At 39.2% G+C, this 23,122-nt stretch overlaps 1 protein-coding gene and 1 long non-coding RNA gene across 2 annotated transcripts in view; one reads left to right on the forward strand and one right to left on the reverse strand.

The window, feature by feature from the left end:
• The window catches only part of sash1a (SAM and SH3 domain containing 1a), a 259,596-nt gene that overhangs the window by 9,677 nt on the left and 226,797 nt on the right, over positions 1–23,122 (forward strand). The gene's annotated exons all lie outside the window — the stretch shown is intronic.
• On the reverse strand, positions 1,807–5,941 carry LOC116066496. The gene is made up of 3 exons (XR_004108963.2): positions 5,929–5,941; positions 1,959–1,964; positions 1,807–1,926 (listed from the first exon to the last, which is right to left on the reverse strand). It is a non-coding gene; the product is annotated as an uncharacterized LOC116066496 (long non-coding RNA).

A 23,122-nucleotide genomic window follows, 5' to 3' on the forward strand; every position in this document is an offset into this window, starting at 1 on the left:
ACTATAAGCATGTGGTTGTTGTTACACGTTCCGTCCACTAGAGGGACTTCCAACATCAGCCTGGCCTTGAAGGGGACCTACGTCATGGCGCATTGCATTTCTGGCACGCCGCTCTCTGTTTACATTATATCCCACCACACACACAGTGACAAACACAAATCAACAGAGAATTCTGTAATTAAACATTATATAACAAGTGTATTAAAGCGGCTGTGACATCAATGACATGTTAGAAAGCACAGCTGAAAAGATTTGTCATAAACTAAGTAATAGTGTTAGCCACGATGCTAACGGCATTGATAACTAAGCCAAACGGTGCTGCCACTACAGGGTGTCCGTGGGGTTTTAAAAAGTATTAAAAGGTAGTAAATCAAATTAGTAAAAATTAAGGCCATTTAAAGGTATTAAAAGGTATTAATCGCCATTTTACGAGGTATTCATTTTTTGAATAATTGTTATTGCAAACTATGAGTTGTCCATTTGTTTTATTATGTCTATTTAAGTTGATCTTGTAAAGTTTGTGTGATATCATATCCTATCCCGCATCGGGTGATAGGCTGTCTTAGCCTGACAAGCCAGACCCACATCAAGATGTTGGGTCTGGGAACACACCATTGGCAGGGATCAAGCCAAGGGGCGGGATAAACGGTTGTCTTTCAAATTCCCTCTGCACGCTACAACCAAGCAGAGCAACGAAGAAGATAGCGGAGCTGGTTGATAGATCAAACTTTTGCCGTATCCGGTCGGCAAAACTGATCCACCTGAAACCATCCAGCAAATAGACGGTGCCGTTACCTGAAACCGGTGATTTAACGTCACCGCTCATTTTACACACAGTTTAACAACAAAACAAAACGCTGAGTGAACATTACTAGCTACGTTTTTCATGTTGGTTTTGAGTGGTATGCACCCCTCGTGGGGAAGAAAAAGCAATTCAATTGGAGCACTTACCATGAGATCACAGGTTCACTTAGTTTCAGATGGTTATAATGGCATCACCAACCATCAAAGTTCAAACGGTGAATGCTTGTTTGCTTGTCTGTCTGTGTGTCTGTTTTCTTGTATTTCACTTGCCTCATGGAATATTTTCTATTAGGGCTGAACGATTTTTGAAAATAATCTAATTGCGATTTCTTTCCCAAATATTGCGATTGCGATTCGATATTCGATTATTTTTTTAAGCTCTTTGTCTTCTGTATTATTCAAAATAATAAATGCAAGATGTTTCCAAAGTCAGTGAGTCTCAATCTATTCTGTTGACTTTCCCTATCTGCTTTGTTCCATTGGCCTAGAGCAGGGATCTTCAACAGGGGGTCCGGGACCCCTAGGGGGTCCTCAGTCAATGCAGGGGGGCCTCCAAATTATTTTTATTTTTTGTAAGTTTTTTCAAAAAGTAAAAAGGCTTAACACGAATCCAACAAAATATTAGCAAATATAAATCCCCACTGCTTACTGGCCTATAGGTAAGTTAGTCACTAAGGCCATCCACAGATAGTTAACCCTAAGAATTCATTGTGCCACATGTATGTTTAACATAAAAACATGATTTGTAAAATCATGCCAACACTTATTTGGCTATTTTAATAGCTTAGTATTCTATGCAAAAAAGGTATAAAGGTTTAAGGCCGCCCTACATGTTATTGTAGGCCCAGTTTATTATGCAACTTAATTTTATACAGCATATTTAGTAGGGAGTCCCTGCTTCGTCTCTCTTTCAGTTAAGGGGTACTTGGCTAGAAAAACATTGAAGACCCCTGGCCAAGAGGGTGTAGTTTTATAAATCTCAAACTCTGTTTAATAGTTAGAAAACGTGTTGCCGTATAAACCTGCAACTCAATGGCGTGTTGGTTTAAAAAAATATTGAGAAGGTATTAAAAATGGTATTAAAAGGTATTGAATTTACCTCCCAGGATTTCTGTATATACCCTGCACTACTATTTTAGTGATTTATAAGCAACCTGTTTCTTGCAGATTGTCACGTTACTGAGAATACAGCTATTAGAAGGTAATATATATGAAGTCAAAGTTAACTCTGACAAGCTGTAGGGCAGCTAACATTAACTTTAGCTGTCTCGATCAAGCTCCCAGCTAAGCTCCTATAACTCGTGACACAGTTAGGAAACTAGAACGAGCTAACTATTAGGGCTTTGACTTTTGCCCAAAAATCATATTCGAAGTTTGTTTGTTTATTAATATTAATATTTGAATATATTCAAATATGTATTAATAATATTTTGACCATTAAATGCCTTCAGTAAGACCTATATTGGTATCAAACTTAAGTTCTATATGTTCTGTGTATCTTTGGTTGTGTCGTACAGCTTCGTTATTTTACCATTCATGGTCCTGTAGCAGGGGATCTTGAATCTTGGCTCTAGCTCGTGGACGAAAGCTTGAAACCGGTTCCCATATATCACATTAATGGGCCTCATATCTTCGCAAACGAACCGTGTCAGCAAATCTGTTGCTCTATTTTGACGGGCATAGGGGAGGCCTCGTGAAGGAGATAGCATGGAGTCGATTCTGGCCTGCCTCGCCCCCGATCCCTCCCCCTCCTCCTCTTCCAGCTTACCGGGATGTAGTGTTGACAGGTGAGCTCTCAAATTGCTGGTCGTCGCGTGGTATGTGAGTTTGGTCCTACGTATTTTACATATCGCTTTGTCCTTACTTTCAAATTGGAGTGTAGATTTTGATCTCGTCGTCAGGCGTGGTTGTTGTAGGCGTTGGCGCGGCCATTGTTTTGGTATACAAAATAGGCACTAACAGAATGCTAATGTCACCTACAGGAGCCCAGATGACCAATAATAGCCTTGCTAATGAGCTCGAAATTCACAACTTCACCAGGCGTGAAAAAGCATCGGAATCTGAATTGAAAACAATGTTTACAAGCAAACACATTTACAAAAAATAATGCCCATAACAGGTTCAAATATTAAGGGCTGCCTAATATTCGTTCGAATATCATTATTTTTTTAAATATTAGAATTATATTCGAATAACGAAGTTCGGAGTCAAAGCCCTACAAACTATTGATAACATAAGCATTTTGGCTCGGTAGATGTCGATTTTAAAGTCATGTTAAAACTATTTCCCATCCTTCTACTGATTTCCAGCCGCAGCCCGTCACACCCCCCTGTACTAACGTTATTCGGTACGTAACGTTAGCTCACAATGCCTTGTGTTTCTCACTCCCGTAACTTATTGTTCATCAGACATGACATGAGAAGAGGGAGATTAGCCAACCTATTTATAAAAAATAAAAAAAGCACATACGAATAGTAATTTCAGCATTCGTATGGTATTGGTACGGGTTTCTTTTCTATTCAAATTATATTCGACTTTCGAACTTCGTTCTAACAGCCCTAATACACATACAGACTGTAGACGCACTCACAAATGCACACACAAATCCCAAAAGCATAAACGCTTTTGGTAATGAATAGCTTATCTGTTACTCTAAAGAGTCTTCAGAGAAATTGTGTGTGTGTGTGTGTGTGTGTGTGTGTGTGTGTGTGTGTGTGTGTCTCCCAGCATGAGCTTTTCACACAGACTAAAACTTCCTCCCCAGTGGATATGGAGCAGTGAAGAGCCTGTCTGCTTACCTCAGCACTAGGACATACTGAGATTGATCCACTGCTGCTATTCATGGAAAGGGCGGGATCAGATTTCCAGTACTAAAAAGCCTCTCGTCTTTTCTACAGTAGTTTCATCTCCCTTTTACCATCATAGGTCCATGGATTGTCACAACTAACAAAGATGTACTGTACAGAAAACCTAAATGTGACTTGAACCTACAAGTGGTTTAAATGCATAGGCCGTGACCATTAAAAGATTTTAAAGTGGAACACAGATATGACCCAGTGACTACAGAGATGTTTGTTCAACCAGAAGATTAAGGTACAGTCGCGCATGTCGGCATTCAAGGTTTTTCAACAGTCAAATTGTAGTGTATATAAGCATCTTAATTTGCCTTGCAGCCTTGTAGTGAACAAATAATTCCTTTCACATTTTTTTTAACACTACAAACACATCTCTCAACCCAGGCAAATCAAAACTTAGTCAAGCTAAAGCTGTCAGTGAATTAAAAGAAAGGAGGCCTGAACACAAGTGTGCAAACATCATCAATGTTTAAAGGCTTTAGTGAGGCTTACATGTTTTGCTATACAAAAAACCTTTTACTCTTTCATATTTGAAATGGCTTCTGCTGGTCCACGCTCTTTTCTCTCTTTGTCTATTTGACTCTCGTAGAGCACTTTTAGCAAGAGATGGTCGTACATTTGACTGAAGTCACATTAAGAATACAATCCAGACTAAGTTAGGGATTCACTAAAATTACAAAAACTAACCACTGCCAGTAAAACTTTGGTTGTTTTTAGAAGCAAGGGATGTTTTTCATTTTGCTGTTGCATTTGCGCATTGTTGGGTGGGTCATTGTGTGCACAAGGTTAATGTAAAACCTCATTGGCACGAGTGACGGCTTTTTACCCAGCTTTTTACCCAATTAAAGTAATTATTAAAAGTCTGTGTGGTAGCTGCTGTTCTTCTACATGTGTAATTTCATCATTCAAATTAGACATGTGTGAGCTACTGTAGTTCACAAATGCCTTGCCCAATAGCTTTATGCAGCTTGATAAAAAATTACCTTACACTGCATTTCAAATTGAGGCGCAACAATGCAAAGTCTGTAATGGCAAAGATGATGAGTTATTGTGTTGTAATTGGCTGAGAATGTGTAAAGGGAAGTAATGAGAAAATAATAAAGAGAAAATACTCGTCATTATCAAGGCTTTCATTTGTGATACTCGATAAGGACATGTCATTGTCATCATTCAGAATCAAGCCTAACAAGTATTATGATAGTCTTTTGCTTTACTGATGCTGAATGCATTTTATCTCGACAGAGATTGCTAGTCACTATCGGTTGGTGAAATGAAAGCAATTAAAATGTCACTGACTTTCTAAGACGAATAAAAAACTAACATTAATCAAAAGATTGACTGTCACATTGTTTTGTATCAGTTCCTCATGATTCACATAATTAAAATTAGTGTAACTCTTTGTGACAATGGGAATGCTTTTCATTTCAGGGATGAAGAGCTTGTCCGTTACCTTCCACTTTCTTTGTGTTGTAATTTTAACTCCAGTGGATTTATGAAGACTATGGTTAACTGCTCCTCAGATCTCTGCAGGGTAAATCCAGACAGCTAGCTAAACTGTCGAATCTGAGGTTTTCTGTTGCACGACTTAAACAACCTTTTGAACCTTTTGACTTAAACAACAATCTTGTTCCACCAAAACAAGTTCCTTCCCGAGGCTATTTTGCAGTGACACCGTGGCTCTGTCCGGTGCTTAGCAAGACGATTGTGATTGGTTTAAAGAAATGCCAATAAACCAGAGCACGTTTTTCTCCCGTGCCGGAATGCTGTGTGGACTCGCCAGACCCTCCTCTAAAGCACTGTGGAGGAAGGTCTGGCAATGCAAGACTAAATACATGCTAACATGACACAGTCTTTGCAGGAAGTGAGACTCAGACATGGAAGAGCATGCCTCACTTTGTGATTGCAGCTGTGTTCAATTTGGGCCTGAAATGGGATATTGTCTCCTCCACACTTTCTTCCCATTTTAATAAATAGCTTTTTTAATAAATAGAGGACAGTGTAGATACCAGAACAGTCTGTTAAAGATTGAATAACAAATGATTAAGATTTCTCCTACATTTGAAGTTCTATTTAGAGATGGGGATGAAAACATTTGCATGCAGCTGAAAATGGCGTTGTGTTCTGGCACATGAGCAATGCACTGTTAATCTCTTTGAACACAAGCACCGTGGGAGTCAGGGAATCCAGTGTGCTGCCTAATTTGGCAACAATTATTTGTTAAAAGCTTCTCATCTGGTCTTTTAATGGTGAGAAATGGTTGCACAAATACGAGCTGACAGAAATTGATCACACTAATACCGTAAACGTAATCCCTTAGCCTCATGGGATATGATCTTATGATAATGTCTAAAAAGGTTTTATTTAAAAAGTGCATCTATGACAAAATTTGTTCCCTTATCTGAGTTGTGTAACTGTCTGCATTTGACCTGCAGTGATATAATTTCTTCATCCATCCATCCATGAGCCTGCTTATCCTTTGGTAGGCCCCTTTATATTTTCTCTCATGTAAAGCCTGGTTCAGGACGATTTTAAAATTGTCGGCCGATTTTCCAATCCTGAGAGACCCCACACACGGCGATAAAAAATCACGGGTCTAACAGTTTTGGTCGTACAGTGTGTGGTGCGCAGCACACGGCAAAATCAACACATCACACACAAACCGATTTGACTCCCGAGCATTCCCAGGTCAGACGGGAAATCTCGCAAAATCCCTCGAGATCAAACGTGACTTCAGAGTAAACAATCATGGCGGACGAAGAGGATGCAGTGGCGATAGTTTGTTTTTAACCGAAAAAAAAAACGTTATCAAAAGAAAAGGCGATGGTCAAAGAAGTGGAGACAACGCGAGCATGGACTATACTTGCTATACTTATCTCCGACGTCCACCGGACTTTCTGGTTCGCCATGCCGCCGGTTGTTTTGATTTTGTTTCCCGGTGCTTTCCTCGCCGCCTCGTCACCTCGCTTTCTGATTGGCTACACGCCACAGTCCACAGGCTGCGTGCTCGTTTGTCCCCGGGGGACACCACACACAAGGAGAAATCGGGCCAAATAAATCCAACATGTTGGATATCCCCGATTTTGAGATCGGAGCGGTCCCGACGTCCTTCTGAGCAGACGAGAGCAGTCTTAACACACCACACACGGCAGGAATATCTGATCAGATTATTTTACGATAATCGGAGCATCCTTAAGATTGTCGGAAGGGGTGAATCGGGGCTAAAATCGGCCTAATTATCCTGCCGTGTGAACCAGGCTTAAGAGGCTCTCACTGTGCTTCCTCTTCTGTCTTCTCATCCTTCAGTCTCTCTTGGCAGGACCTTGTGAGGCTTTTGATTATTTTTTATTGATCAATTAAACAGCTCGTAACGGTGCTTGAATTGGCCTTTATTCAAAAGTAAATACCTGTAACCGTAACCTAGGCCCTGTCCACAGAATGAAGGTGAACAAAATTGTAAATCTTCCCCGTACCTTTTCTGTGAATAAAGGCTTTATGTACTGTATAAGGAAATACTATTCCCCTGCAGGCACGACTTTACCCTAGTATTCAAATTACAATCAGTCTTACTTCTCATAAACACTACTGAAACGCTCTCACATGCACTTTTGAAAGTGAAATCCTGTTTCAGTTGTGTATATGAGAGTGTTTCAGTATTGTGTGGGGGAGAGCGTTTCAGGTGTGTGTGTGTGTGTGTGTGTGTGGTTTCAGTATAGTATGCAAGAGTATAATTTTTCAGTAGTGTGTATGAAAGCATTTCAGCAGAGCGTGTGTGAGGTAATTGTGAATAATGTCCCAGATGGCCCCTCATACTTATATCTGACTTTTGACTGTGATGTATGTAATAGACTTTTTTTCACCCTAAAATTGACCCGACATATCTGACGATCTAAAATGCAAAAAAAAAAAACAGCAATATGAACAATTTTAGACAACATACTCAATGTGTTTTGAAAAGTCTATCTTAACCAGGTAGTAATACTTTTCTCAGGTTGTTATTTCAGCATTTAAAAAAAATAAGTGTCAAGCAAAATCACCTTCTCAAATGAAAGAGTTCGTTAAACCGCTGGGAAGTTCTTTGGTGGAGCTGGCAGTTTCTGGCAGCCTTTGATGCAAACAGTATTGAATCTCTGGTGAAAATCTTTGGCAATGAAAATTGTGCTCTGTAACAATACAAATACAGGACACACCAACAAGTACAGTACTGGCATTCACTCACACATGTAGTGACACAGTGTACAGTGTAGGCTGTCATTTTTGTACTGGGGGCTTTTGTACTGGAGGCTTCTCTCCGGGGAAAAGAGCAGTGGAGGATCAGGAAGCTACAGAAAGTCCTTTAAAAGAAAATCTCTCTCACTTGGAAATTTTTTTACTGTTTGTATGAAATGAGCACTCTGACAAATGTCATACCTGTAAACCTTAGAACATAAGGCACTTGGATGTTTGAGTGCACAAAGCAGATTAGAAGCAATATCCTTCAAAAATCTATCACAGCTAAATATGTGTGGAAGTGTAAAATATGACTAAAGGATTAATCTTTTGAATCAAATTTATTCTTTTTTTTATCTCGTGCTTTGCAGATCTGCTCTACAGGTTTTATTACAGATTCCTATGTCTATTATTTACATATTTCATATCTACCTTTTTATTATTCCGTGTTCATTTCTTGACTATGTGGTATGATTTGTAGGTTCTGTCCTATCATTCCTACTGCTCCTTTCAACCCCTTTTGGAAATACTGGGGTACTTTGGCCGGCCAGATGCTTGTCACATGAACTTGTCACCTTGCTTCCCTGTAAAGACACAATGCACAACATGACACACTTAGTGAAAAATAAATTCCCTATTTGTGAGGTGTTAAAAGTTTTAAGTTTTGTTAAAAGAGAACTGCTATCTGCCATTTCTCTCCCATCTTTCAGTTTTCTTATCACGTTGGATCTTCTTGTGTTTCTTGTGTATAAAAACAGAACTGTGGCCGTTTGTCGGCTCTTTCCTGCTGTCAGCAGAATGTGCTGTTTGGCTCCGCTGCTGATGTTTGCAGCCTCTGGATTCTGTCTGTATTGTCAAGTCTGAGTGAATTTAATCACGAGTGAATACCAAACGCACATACACACATTTCCCGACTGGAATCACACAATGGGTTAGGGTGTTGATCTTCAACTAAGCACAAAAGTCGGTTTTGTGTCTTGCTGTAATAGAGGAAGCTGGAGCATTTTCCTCATTGATAACACTGTATGGTGTAATGGAATCATTCACGGTGGATTTGATGCACAAATGTTTTACCAGCTGTTATTGTTGTCACATTGCAATGTATTGTAATGATCCCATTATTAGCAAATCGGATACATTTGATCAAAACCTTGGATATTATCCTTGACATATGTTTGCTGTAATCCAAAGGACCAGCCAAAGCCTTATTTAGCCCTGGCAGTCACACACTATTGATAATCTGCAGTGGCTGGATATCACACTAACAAATACAGTGGACCAGGGGATTTACAGATTTGGCTATCTTGGTATTACATGTACAGTAGTGTTGCCTGTTGATGGTCCTTCAGTCACCATATACCAACGTAACATTATAGGTTTGAAGTTCTGATTTACTGCTGTGTTATATCCTTCCCAAATGAAGCATTAATCAGCCATTTAATAATTATGTTGTTCTATTAAGCCTTGGTTTAGTTACTACCACTTGATTTAGTCATAAAAACAAATGTTTACTGCATATCATGGGTAATCTGTTAAAACCAAACCATAAATAAGCTTTAGGATTGGTCTGCATTAACCTCTGTAGATGTCCTCCAGTGTGGCGTTGACCTACCACTAAGTGTAACTGCAACACAACAACTGTTTGTGTTGTTGGGTGTGGTTCTTCTTGCTGGTGCTGTCTCCTAATGCACCTCCACTTGATTTAACACCTGACTTGACTGACTTTCTACCTGTCTGACTGGTTTAACGCTTGACCTGTAGTGGTGGTTTTACCTTGCCTGGCAGTGAGGTTCTGTCGTTCCTCCAGTCTCCCATGTTGCCACCATCAGCACTTTTACAATCGCCATCATTTAATCTCCCCTCTGCACTTCATTAGCCTGCTATGCTAGCTAGACTGCTCCAACCCCCAGTCCGCCTTAGTGGTTTAAAGCTGTTAATCTGGCAATCAGTCAATCTGAGGCTTTAAGTATGGAGAATCCTTTCTCTTCCCTTGCGTGCCACTTTCACCTAGATTCACATGGCTGCGTGTTTTAGTGTCCTATCAGCACTTCCTGATGTCTGTATTCTGCACCAAAGGAGAGACATTGAATCACTTACTGAAGGTATGCATGAATTCACACCATCCATAAGAGTCTTATATTAACAAAGGTTCAGATAGAGACACATGTAGGCCACTCATGATATTGCTGTGTCTGCTTTTCCCATGACCAATTATTCACTCTTAGTCAACTTCCAGACTGCACTGGATATAGGTCTATGCTGTATATTTGTGTTACAGATGCTAACTTAATGCAAAGGGGAAGTCATTTATCTTGTCTAATGTATCTTGTTTTGTCAGGTCCCCCTATATCTACTTTGTAGAAACTGGCATGTGTGTTGTCTAAAACAGTTCTCCTACATATTTGGAGTCATCCAGTGCAAAAATAAACATAATGAGCATTATAATTCATATAAAGGACAAACTATTTACATTTTTTCAAAAAAGGCCCAAATGTATGCCTAATCTCAAAACAGTGACGCCATTCTTCTCTGTAGAACGGTTTAGAACGGTAACAGACGATCTCTGACCTGGAGGGATCTATCTTTCCCACTATACTCTTTGTTCTCGCTTGGATGCCCATATAAGGCGTAATGTGTGACGGACCTGCCTTCCCATTGGTTGAAAACATAAACAAAGGCATCATGGGAGATTCCCTTGTCGGTAGCACCTACTGTCTATGGGTAGCACGGAGTTAGCGGCAGAAATGACCGAAAACGTGATGAATTATGGACATCAAGTGGATAAATCTTGGATGTAACAGTTTGGATTTAATGCTCAACAACCCCGAAAAAAGGCACAAGTTCCAGGCTGGATAGAAAATCACCTGTAAAGGCTAGAAAGACACCAAAGACACCCCCGTGACGGCGTTAGCTTTTAGCTGCAGCAACCAGTAAGTCTCTACGTTTAACTGTTATTAAATTATCTAAATATGAATCAGAGGTGCCGTTTGGGATCGTGGACGATCCTTTAGGGTTCTGATTCTGACATTTGGGTCGGACTTGCGTTTATTTTTGTCCGTGTTTTAACCGCTTGAGGTAAGTTAGCCTACTACTAATGTTTAGCGTCATCTCAGCCTCGAAAGCAAACAAACATACGGTTGTGCTGTTCTTTCTCTACTAATGCAGCATCTATTCAACAAATTAATAACTTTATAATGATATGACAAAATGTACTGTTTAAATACCTTTTTGCTGTCGATGCCCTCTCCGCACAGCATGTGCTCTCCGTGCAGCGCGCAGTAACACGTGTCGAAAATAAACAACACGAGGCATCAGTGATAGTTTTTATTTCGCCTCTAGAGGCCGCTATTGTAATGCATGATGCCAGCAGACCCTTCTCAGCTCTCGCGTACTGTGTAATGAATGACAGCGCGCGCTTCTCAGCCGCTCCAGCAACGGACGCAACCAGGAAAAACTATAGGTATGGATTTTTGCCGATAACGATAGTTCCACCAATCAACTATCGGTGCCTATTAATCGGCAAAACCGATGAATCGGTCGACCTCTACTAAATACTCAACTAAATATGTTTGGATTGTCAAGAAAATCAATCTGAAGACCTCACTGTTGGCTTTTCTGACGTTTTCTAGACCACAGTGATTAATCGAGAATAGGGCTGTCCCTAACGATTAATTTGCAAGTTTTTTGAACTGCACTTTGGTGAATCAGTATTTTTACTTAAGTACTTGACATTTATTTCATCACTGGAGTAATATGCAGTTAAGATAATCACTGGCAAATGTATTTTTTTTTTTTCATCAGTGTGGGGCAAGGAAAATAATTGAAACGCAGGGCTCTAGCCTACGTAAATGGCCTTAAGTTTATACTTATGCATTGGTGTGTGCGTCGATCTCCTTTAAGAAAATAGCAGGGCCAGCATGTGTGTGTGGGGAGCAAGGTTATTATAGTTTTGCATTTTTCATTAGTTTTTATTTTTATTTCGTTTTGACTTTTTGTTTTCAAATTCAGTTTAGTTTTAATTAATTTTTAAAGCGGGTTTGCTAGTTTAGTTTTTATTTTTTGAAAATGCTTAGTTTTAGTTTAGTTTTTATTAGTTTTAGTCTTAGTTTTAGTTTTTTTGTAATATGGGTTATTTGTCAGGGGATTCAAAAAGATCAGAAAAAGCATTGTGTAATAATAACTCAACAAAAACATCATACAATTTTAGAAATATGTATTCACAATGTATTCAACAATAACACCAGTACATAAAATGTAGCCTACATATGGTCATAAATATGTAAACAGTCTACACAAGACGCAGTATGTGCAAAATGTGTAAGTGACGTGTTCCAGGAAAAAAACCTAAATAGCCAACAGACTAAAGAAGACCTACATGAACAGGTGTTTTCAACTTTGGTTCGAGTAAAGTGGCGAACTTTTAGAAGTCAATCGAGTCACACAGTTCTGTAGACATATCAATACACATATTAACCCACGCTTCCTCCCGCTTTTGGTGTTCCTGCGTATTTACTAACCAGCAGCTATCGGGTCGCCGGTGAAAGCCCTCCTGTATTGTTCTCTCTCCTGCTGTTGTCTCCATCCTGTATCCATACATCAATACCCTGTACCCATACATCCATGCCCGTAACGTTACCAGGGTTAGCTTCTGTTTCGGGGAAAGGGGGCTTTGCTTTCTCCTTTACCTTGTTAAGGTAAGCTAGGTTAGCCTCCTAGCTTGTGTGCGCTTCTCAAATGTACTTTCAAATTCGTGTGATTTTTTTTTCCCTGTAATAAATTGTCCACATATTTTACCACCTTCCACTGCAAGGCGCTTTTATCTGACACAGTCATAATCAAATAGGTGCCGCTTTCTTCCGACTTTCGGTACCGCTATGATGCCAGGCGAGAGGCACGGAGCCACGGACATGTTGTGTTCAATTTGACGTGGAATGTCGGAATTTCTGGATTCCCAGTCGGAAACTATACATGTCTACGGGAAATGTCATGGTCGGAGAGATATAACGTTATTTGCTCTATGAAAGATCGACAAAGACGAAAACTAAGGACATTTACTCGATAATTTTTATTTTATTTTAGTTAGTTTCGCAAACAGACATTACAGTTTTAGTTTAGTTATCGTTTTTTTGTAATGCCTCGTTTTTATTTTTATTTCAGTTAACGACAATGTTTTTTCCAATCTAGTTTTCGTTATTTCGTTTGTTTTCGTTAACGATTATAACCTTGGTGGGGAGTGTGACGGTGATGAGCTTTGGAGCGAGTACCGACTCTAGAGTTATAGTGGGAGAAGCAAAGTGTTTTTCCTGCTACAGATTTCCCACCGTGGTCAGAAAGCACAGGGGGGACACTTTGATTCGTTATGCAAATCGACGTATTTTTGTAATCGATGAATCGTCCCAGCCCTAATCGAGAATAAAAATAGCTGTTAACACTTAGTACAATATAGACATCATAGCATTGGCCCACAGCATTGGCTCGTCTAAACGCAGTTTTCCGCATTGAGTGGTATTTGTAGGCTTTGAAGTGTGGTAGAGCGTTGATGGCTTTGGCTTTTTGCCTCAGCGTGTAGCTGTGCATTTTTGCTTTTGGCGCAGTTACTTGTATCGGTAAACTGTATCATAGTTGTTTTTTCCCTCTCTCTGTATTAATTGATGCGTGGTGTGACACTGGGGGATGGTTACTTTGATACTTTGTTGTTTACCGTGTCTTCACATTGCCTACTTTTTGTGTGCTTTGTTGTTAATTCATGCACACGTTTGGATGGCATTGATTTTTTTGTGCTGCTGCTCCTTGAGTTTTTTGTTTTGTGTGCTGTGCCAATTTTCGGGCAGTACATTTTTCCAGCCTGTTTTATCCTTTCTGACTCGGCAGGGGAGTTTTTAAAAAAAATGTTTTTATAGTGATCGGTTAGTTGGGGTTGTGCTATTCGCTCTTGACAATGTAGTTTAATGTTGATGAATTTGTAGTGCAACTGAGCCTCGATAAATTACATCCTTGCACCAGAGTGTATAGAAAGTATAGTAACGAAGTAGAACTACTTCACTACTGTACTTAAGTACTAAAAGGCTTATTATTTTTTCCTCCTACTTCCACTTTTACTTGAGTACATATTTTTGATGAGTTTAATACTTTTACTCCAATACATTGTTTATGTGCTGCATCGTTACTCATTACAACCAATCACCATGAATTTGGTCTCGCAATTTTGACCAATCACCGCAACTTTTCCGCAAATTTGACCAATAACCGGAGTTTATTCAACCATTATTATTATTATTATTATTATTATTATTATTGTTATTATTCAACAGTGACTTCAACCAATCCCAGCAGTCCCACGTGCCAGACTTTGTGCGCGCACACACACACACACACACACACACACACACACACACACGGTGGATGCAGGAAAAACCGGAGATGAGACGTACAGCATAACCTAAATTGAGGACAGCTACGCTTGTTATTGTAAGTGCAATGATAAGTTAGTCTGATAAGTACTTTATCGAACCGTATGAATGTGTGTCCCAGATTAGGAAATTAACTAACAATGTAAAGATCAACAAGCCACTGACACATATGTTCAGATTTGATTCATTCAATAAATTATAATTTTTTGTCTTAAATCCACCAGCCATTTTCATATTATACCAACATTTGCAGCATCCTGAGCCTTTTTGGTTTTAAACAAGTTTCCTTTTTATTTTTAAAGAAGTATACAAAAAATAAACAATATGATATTCAAACTTTTGACTGCTTTCTTCAATAACTACATAACACAATACTTGTACTTTTACTTCCAGTACTTGAGTAGTACATTTTAAAATAAACTACTTGCAATACTTAAGTACAAAAAATGTTGAATACTTGAATAGTACTTCCACTTAAGTGTGGTGCTTAAACAACTTCTACTTAAGTCACTTTTTTTGATAGAGCACTTGTACTTTTACTCAAGTCTGGGTCTCTAGTACTTTATACATGTCTGCCTTGTACAAAAGAGCATTTGGTTGTTATTGCCGATCATGTTGGTATCACCGACTATAACCCATGTGCTGCAGCATGAAATTGATGTGGGCGAATCGCCGCCAATAAAGCAGCATCCCTACCGAGTCAATCCCATCAAGCGCCTCCGTTTGCAAAACCAGGTTAATTATATGTTGGAGTACGGCATTGCGGAGCCTAGCTCTAGTCCGTGGAGTTCACCGTGTCTCCTAGCTTATAAATCCAATGGCTCTGACCGATTCTGCACAGATTTTCGAAAGGTGAATGGGGTCATGAAGCCAGATTGTTATCCTCTTCCCCAGGTTGTGGACTGTGTTGATAATGTTGGCAGTGCCAATTATGTGACAAAGCTTGACCTGTTAAAAGGGTATTGGCCACTAAGATTTCTGCATTTGTGACCCATAACGCTTTCCTGCAGTATACGGTGATGCCATTTGGCGTGCGTAACGCGCCTTCTACCTTTCAGCGCTTGGTAAACATAGTCTTGTCGGGGTGCGAAGCCTATTTGGATGATATTGTAATCTACTCAAGTTCGTGGGATGATCACATTCAGTAGCTTCATGCAGTGTTTGGAAGGCTGCGTGATGCCAACCTCACACTCAATTTGGCAAAATGCGAATTTCGTCAAGCTACTGTACAGTATTTAGGAAAAGTTGTGGGTCGGGGTCAAGCCGTTGCGTTCAAAGGTTGAAACCATTCTGTCCGTCCCGTCCTTGCGTCGGTTTTTAGGGATGGTGGGGTACTACAGAAGCTTCTGTAAAAACTTTTCCGCGGTTGCCGCCCCACTTACTGACCTGTTGAGTACAAAAAACGTTTCCACTGGTCTGAGAGTTGCCAGCAGGCGTTTGATTGTGTAAAGGCTTTGCTGACTTGTGCCCCAGTCCTGGCTGCACCTGCATTCGACCGTCGGTTTAAAATGTCCTTTGATGCGAGTGATGCAGGGGCGGGTGCGGTCCTTCTCCAAGATGGAGATGATGGCATGGAGCACCCGATTTCGTATTTCTCTAAGAAATTTAACCGGCATCAACTTGTGTACTCCACTATTAAAAAGGAGGCTCTTGCGCTTTTTTTGGCTCTCAAACACTTTGAGGTTTATGTCGGCTCTGCTAGTGCGCCAATCATCATTTACACTGACCATAATCCTCTTGTGTTTATTAATCAAATGCGTAATGCGAATCAGAGACTAATGCGTTGGACACTATTCCTACAGTCTTTTAATATCATGATCCGGCACATTAAAGGTTGAGAAAATTCTCACTTTTTTTTTCTTCACAAGCAGGTTTGTGTTTCCAAACCTCTATGCAAACTTAGGCACTGGAGTTTTGTTATTTTAGTTTATTGTGTTAGTTTGGGCTGGAGATTACCGGTAGTTCAGTTATTCATCTCTTTTGTTTGTTCTGGGATTAGTTTACCTTTTTTAGGTAATTTAGGGGGAGACGCGGGGAGCGACGGCCCATTGCGAGGTTGGTCCAGAATCTTCCCATCTTTTGTTCTTTTTTGGCTGGGGTCTCCAGTCCCTTTTGTTTTCTCTTTGGTTGCTACTTTTGGGAATATTTTTGCATTATTTAATAAAGCTTGTTGGTTAATTGTTAACCTTGTGTCTGGCATCCTTCTTTATATGTTGCATCCTCCAATCCCTTTTGAGCCTTGGTTAACTGATTTAGAGTTGCATTTCTTTGTTTAGTACCCTTACATGTAATTCATTAGGCCAGGCCTGCATGTTATTATATTGGTGAAATTAGGTGATGCATGAATTTATATGAATGACATTTATTTATAAACTACTTCAATCAGTGTCAGTGAATCCAGCCTTGTAAGCATCTAATAATTACCATGACAACATAAAGCACTGACAAATAAGCCTGGTGATTAATATGAAAGTCAGTAACACAGTATCACACAAACTAAAGTGCAGATTGCAGAAATGGACTTTTAAAACACTGTCTGTGAACTTTACTGGACAGTCTTTAAATATGTATATAAAAACAATACAGCTAACCTCATAAGGCCAACACATTATTCAAGCCTGCTCACTGGCTTCTTCCTAATTCAAAAACGTCAGATTTGACATTTCACATAGATTGCATATACCCTACAATTTTATTATTTAGTTATGATCCAAATGATGAACTGGTTATTAGTTAGGGCTAAAACAACTATTCAGTGAATTGATTGATTAATCAGCAAGATTCATATAATACTGACAACTACGGTATGGTAAAGATTGTAGTTATGGCAAATAAACTATGGTTGAGGTATGGCCAGGGTTGGGCAAGTAAAAACACTTGGTCATGTTTAGTGAAGGACTATAGTTTTTAATAAAAAGACGAAAGTTAATTGTAGGTATGTGATGGGATGCAGTCTCCAACCTTGTGCATTAAAGTTAGATATGCTACTCGCCCATCAACCACCCCGACCTCCACACCCTTACCTTCTGCCTTGCTACATTAAAGGCACACTAGTTTCTACATTGACAGTAAAAGTTGGCATTGGGTGTAAATCGTCATCATTTTGAGGGATACTGGACTGAGCTACATCCATGTACACACACATCCATACAGATTTTTGGTTTTGGCAGAGCCTGACTGTTTCTCAGTTAATTTCCCACTGTCTGATATTTAACCATTGACACTCATCTGGGTGAGTCCAGACAGTACAGATTTGCTACTCTGATTAGCATCACTGCTTTTGCCAAAGAGCTCATGATAATCAGAGCAATTAGGTAACAGCACGCGTCTTAATTTATGCAGCTGAGGCCAACACTGAACCTCATTTTAAAAAGCAGTACAATGACAGTGATCGTCAATTAGAGACGTGGTATCAGGGACGTGCAATGCCACAGATGGGTAACACATCATCATGATCCCTCTTGCTAATTCATAGCCTGATTTACATGATCCATTTAGGAAGCATTTATGAGAATGGGAAATGGTTGTTGTCAGTGATGAGGAGGCAACTGGGATAGATAGTTAGAGGTGGTTTCTTCTTACAGCTTGTTTATACCTGCTTTAATTTGTGCAGATGGATTCTTGGTGTGAACCAGCAAGGATTTAAATAATTAAGTGAAATAAGGGAAAGTGCTATTTAGATTATGCCGTTTTGTAACAGGCGGCGTGTGGTTTGCAAGTGTTATTCTCATCTTTGCCTCAGTATACCAGTTAATTATAAGTCATATTAGTTTACGTAGTAGCCTTTTTTAGCTAATGAGGAGTTGCTAAATAATGAACAGAAAGTAGGGCAGTTTGGGTACAACATGTTCTAATGCTTGAAAACAACAAATCCCCATCAGCTACTGTCAGGTCATCCAAAGGTTAACATGAGTTAACTTGTAGTATCTGTAGTATTTGGTCCATAGAGATAAGATGTATTAAAATATTGTTAACAAAAGAAGGATTAGGCAGTTGAAATTACTGTCAGCACTGATAATAATTGATGGTGATCACTGATTTGTCAGCATAATAGTCGTAATGGTAAATATGGATAAAGTGATGATTTACACTCCAGGTTAAATAATCTCTTACTGCATAGAGATTGCAATTGTTAAAATATTGGCTTTTGGAACTGAGTCCAAATAAATCACTTTAACTAGATTAGTAGACCAGGAAAAACCCTGCTCTGCTTAAGATTTGAGTAAAGGTTTCTCCCTGCTTTTGTTTAAAGTAGACAGCTGCCAGGTAGCCTGAGGGCAGCAGTTACACGCTGATGTATATTTAACTCTCTTCCTACTCAGGAGGACCACATACTGGCAACCTCAACAGTTTTCTCCTCTCCGTTTAAACTCTCAACTATTTCCATTGTTTGAATAAAGTTGTACAATGCCAACTGTGTCAAATACAGTGTCTCTCTTGAAGCTTTTTTAAAGAGGTCAAAGCTGATACCATATGCAAGAAAAACAGGCTGTAATTACAAGGGATAGGAAGATGTAAGAACCCTGGCGCCTCCCCCATGTCAATCCATGTCTTTCATTTTTTCTCAAACCACTCAGTTGATCTAATTTACTATTTTAAAACACTTATCTCTCTTCTTTCTTCAACATCATTTGCTCTATGTTCTTGCCATAGCCCACTGCCATTATGTTTTCAGACTCTTCTTCTTTGTGGCTCCATTTAGTTACAATAATAGTTGAACTGAGCCAGGGTTCAGTGATTGTCGCATATCCTCAGGATATTTCAGGTCTCAGCAGTTAACAGCAGTGTTCGAGATGTAGACTCTGAGTCTCAGTACAACTTTATGGGCAACGATGCAACCACAAAACCAGCATTTCTGTTGTCATCAGATCTTGCTTGTGCCACACTGCCAAACCCACTGTTTGTTTTCAATAGTATTTGAATCTGTCCAAGACGCCGGGCTTGTGTCTGATACCTAATCACTCCGTCATAATTGCACCCCTTAATTACGGACGAGGATTGGTGGGAATGTTGAGGTTCCTGGTTTGGCATCGAAATCTGGTTAAATTTTAGCTGCAGGGAGAGATACTGTGCCTGTGAGCTATCTAGTATGTAGTGTACTCTTACAGACCAGAGTTGTGTATAGTTTAAATGGTATGGTTTACAGTGACATTTTTATTTCTTTGCAAATAGTTGACATTGTATCAATAGACAATCTGATACTCAAGCGTGAAGTTGTAGACTGAACACCTGAAAATGAAAATAATGGCACTACTAGGGGTGCAAAATATATTGATTAAATATCGTTATCGCAATATGTCGAAAGTGTCGCGATAAGTATGCAATATTTCATTTATTTTGTGGAGCGCTGCGTCCTGTCCGTTGGCTGTGTGGCTTAGTTGTGTTTGATTTAGAGCCCGCTTGAAACGCTATAATGATCATGTTTCATTTATGAAGGTAAATATGGTGCAAAAAGGGAGAGCTTGTAGAATACAATGTGAGAACTTGCAGAACAAACAATCTGAACTTGTATGTTAAAATTTGCACTTGTAAAAATTTAATTTGCACTTGTAAAAATAAAATTTGCACTTGTAAAAAATATTCACACACATGTGATCTGAATTTGAAGTCATTCAAAGAAAAAAAACATGAGAGCTTGTAAAAAAAATCCGAACTTGTAAGTTGAAATTTGCACTTGTAGAAAATGTTCACACACCTGTATTCTGAATGTGAAGTTACAGAAAAAATATTCACAAATGTGCAGATTGATATTTACATGAACACAATGACAGCTGCAAACTTATAATGCAACATTTACTCGTATACTTTTTTTTATTCTGGTTCATTTTCCATCACAACCACAACTCAGTGATTACAACCTCTCGAATATGTCACTGCAACTTCACATATGTGCTCTCTCGCATCACAAAGTGGCGAATCTGCGCACCTCGACTTTCACAACAGTCTTGACGATACATTTGGTGCAAAACTAATTTGTACCTGTGGACTTAGGCTGTAGAGCTCTGAGCTAACAGAACGGGAAAAGCCTGCAGCCGCAGACGGACTGTCATCAGTGGGTAACAGGTGCCAAGTTTCGCATCCCTGCCGAAAATTGCATCCACTAGGGAAAATAATGATTTTATAAGGCAAAGTACTGTTTAAAAACTAGGCAATAGTAAATCTCTTTGTCATGTTCATCAATAATGATTAGGATTTTAGGAGGTTTAGAGACATCAATGTTTTATCAGACTCTGTAATAGCATTTCCTTGCTACCTAGATGCAATTTTCGGCAGCAATGAATTCTGCAGAAATTATTGTTTCTGCCCAAGCGGGTGCAATTCTTAGCAGGGATGCACAACATCAGCAAAGCAAGCTCTGGTCATGGCCGGGGGATGGGCCGCTCCTACCAGATGTGGGGCTCTCCGTGTCCCGCTGGAGCTCCGACTACAGGTCGAGGTCGGCAGCGAAACTTTCTGGCAAAAGCAGTGTTGCTACGCTGGTCGATCCCCACTGATGACGGTCCGTCTGCGGCTGCAGGCCCTGGAGCTCACCGCCAGTGTTTTAGTTTGACTGTTAAAAAGTGTTTAGATAATTAAAAGGTATTTATTTAGAAGCGGGCTGGCTGCTAGTAGCTAGCTAACGCTAGCATGCTATTCCACCAAGTTTCCATGCTACATAAATAAGCCGGACAGAGTTGTCCCTCATCTGGCGATAGAAATCCTGATTTTCCCATAGACTGTATATAAGAAGGCTTTTCCCGTTCTGTTAGCTCAGAGCTCCACAGCCTAAGTCCACAGGTACAAATTAGTTTTGCACCAAATGTATCGTCAAGAGTGTTGTGAAAGTCGAGGTGCGCAGATTCGCCACTTTGTGATGCGAGAGAGCACATATGTGAAGTTGCAGTGACAGATTCGAGAGGTTGTAATCACTGAGTTGTGGTTGTGATGGAAAATGAACCAGAGTAAAAAAAAAAAGTATACGAGTAAATGTTGCATTATAAGTTTGCAGCTGTCATTGTGTTCATGTAAATATCAATCTACACATTTGTGAATATTTTTTCTGTAACTTCACATTCAGAATACAGGTGTGTGAACATTTTCTACAAGTGCAAATTTCAACTTACAAGTTCAGATTTTTTTTACAAGCTCTCATGGTTTTTTTCTTTGTATGACTTCAAATTCAGATCACATGTGTGTGAATATTTTTTACAAGTGCAAATTAAATTTTTACAAGTGCAAATTTTAACATACAAGTTCAGATTTTTTGTTCTGCAAGTTCTCACATTGTATTCTACAAGCTCTCCCTTTTTGCACCATATTTACCTTCATATTCATTGGCCAGTTACCGTGCCACTTCAGCGCACAGGGCCACTACATGACAAACCCTATGGAGCGTACCACGTGTGTGCATATTTCGACAGAGTGACAGTGTAAGTGAAGAAATAGATAGAAACAACAACATGGAACGAATCAGAGAAGGGAAAGAAAAGTTGTGTCCTGTTCTCTTTATTCATTTATTTTGTACTGTCCAACCAGTACAACATGTCCTGTTCTGTAGACATGGTCCTTATTTATTTATTCATGTTGGACCAGTCCAATATGACTGTCAGTTGAAATAAACCTGTGTTGTAAGAAAACTTGTTTAATTTGTTATGAATCTATTTTGATGTGTTTTCCTGTAACTTTTGTAATTTTACATGTTTAAAAATATCTAAATTAATAACTATATCGCAATATTCATAATCAATATCGCAATATCACATTTTGTCAATATCGTGCAACCCTAGGCACTACCAAACAATTTTTGTCCCAGCTGGTAGTTCCGTTGGAAGCTTGTACTGGGGTCAAATACAGCTAAGCCCCAATTATATCGCTGTTTGGTTTTGTTTTATCTCTTGTCATATTTTCAGGAGCAACATATTGTGATAATCCTGCCTGGATTTTGGGCATAGGGAAAAAGATCCCAACAAGACATGCCTACAGTCTAATCTTCCCAATTTGCTTTTTTCAGTATTCTGATTTATTTGAGCCTTTGTCTGTGGCGGATACATACAATATGCAGTTATGCTTCTTGGATGGTTGGTCAAAATATTTCATGGGGAAAATTATGCACTGTATTAAAAATGTCTTACACATGCCAGCATGGACCAAAACTGTTTGCATTTAGATGGAAATGTATGTCTACAATAAGTATTTTTGCCAAGAGCTGGTGCATAGTCCAAACCCAATTTACAATAGATGGCATAAGCTCATATTCAGTGAGAAATCTGAATATGATATCTTACAGCAATATCCTTTTACTGCTGGTTTTAGCAGCTTGTGCAAGTTTGTTTGTGTTACTTAGATATTACTAAATCAAGCTTATCTTAGTTTGGACCAAGGTTATTATAGTTTTGCTTTTTTCATTAGTTTTCAAATTCAGTTTAGTTTTAGTTAGTTTTTAAAGCGGGTTTGCTAGTTTATTTTTTATTTTTTGAAAATGCTTAGTTTAGTTTTTATTACTTTTAGTGTTATTTTAATTCTTTTTTGTAATATGGGTTGTTTGTCAGGGGCAAGATTCAAAAAGGTCAGAAAAAGTATTGTGTAATAATAGCTCAACAAAAACATACAATTTTAGAAATATGTATTCACAATGTATTCAACAATAACACCAGTAGGCTACATAACATGTACATATGATGAGCACAAATATGTAAACAGTCTACACAAGACCCCGCAGTAAGTGGAAAATGTGTAAGTGACGTGTGCCAGGAAAAAACCTAAATAGCCAATGAACTAAAGAAGACATACATGAACAGGTGTTCTGGAACTTTGGTTCGAGTAAAGTGGCGAATGTTTTAAAGTCAATCGACTCACAAAGTTGTGTAG

This window comes from Sander lucioperca, chromosome 19 (genome assembly GCF_008315115.2).
Source record: "Sander lucioperca isolate FBNREF2018 chromosome 19, SLUC_FBN_1.2, whole genome shotgun sequence".
Taxonomy (NCBI): domain Eukaryota; kingdom Metazoa; phylum Chordata; class Actinopteri; order Perciformes; family Percidae; genus Sander; species Sander lucioperca.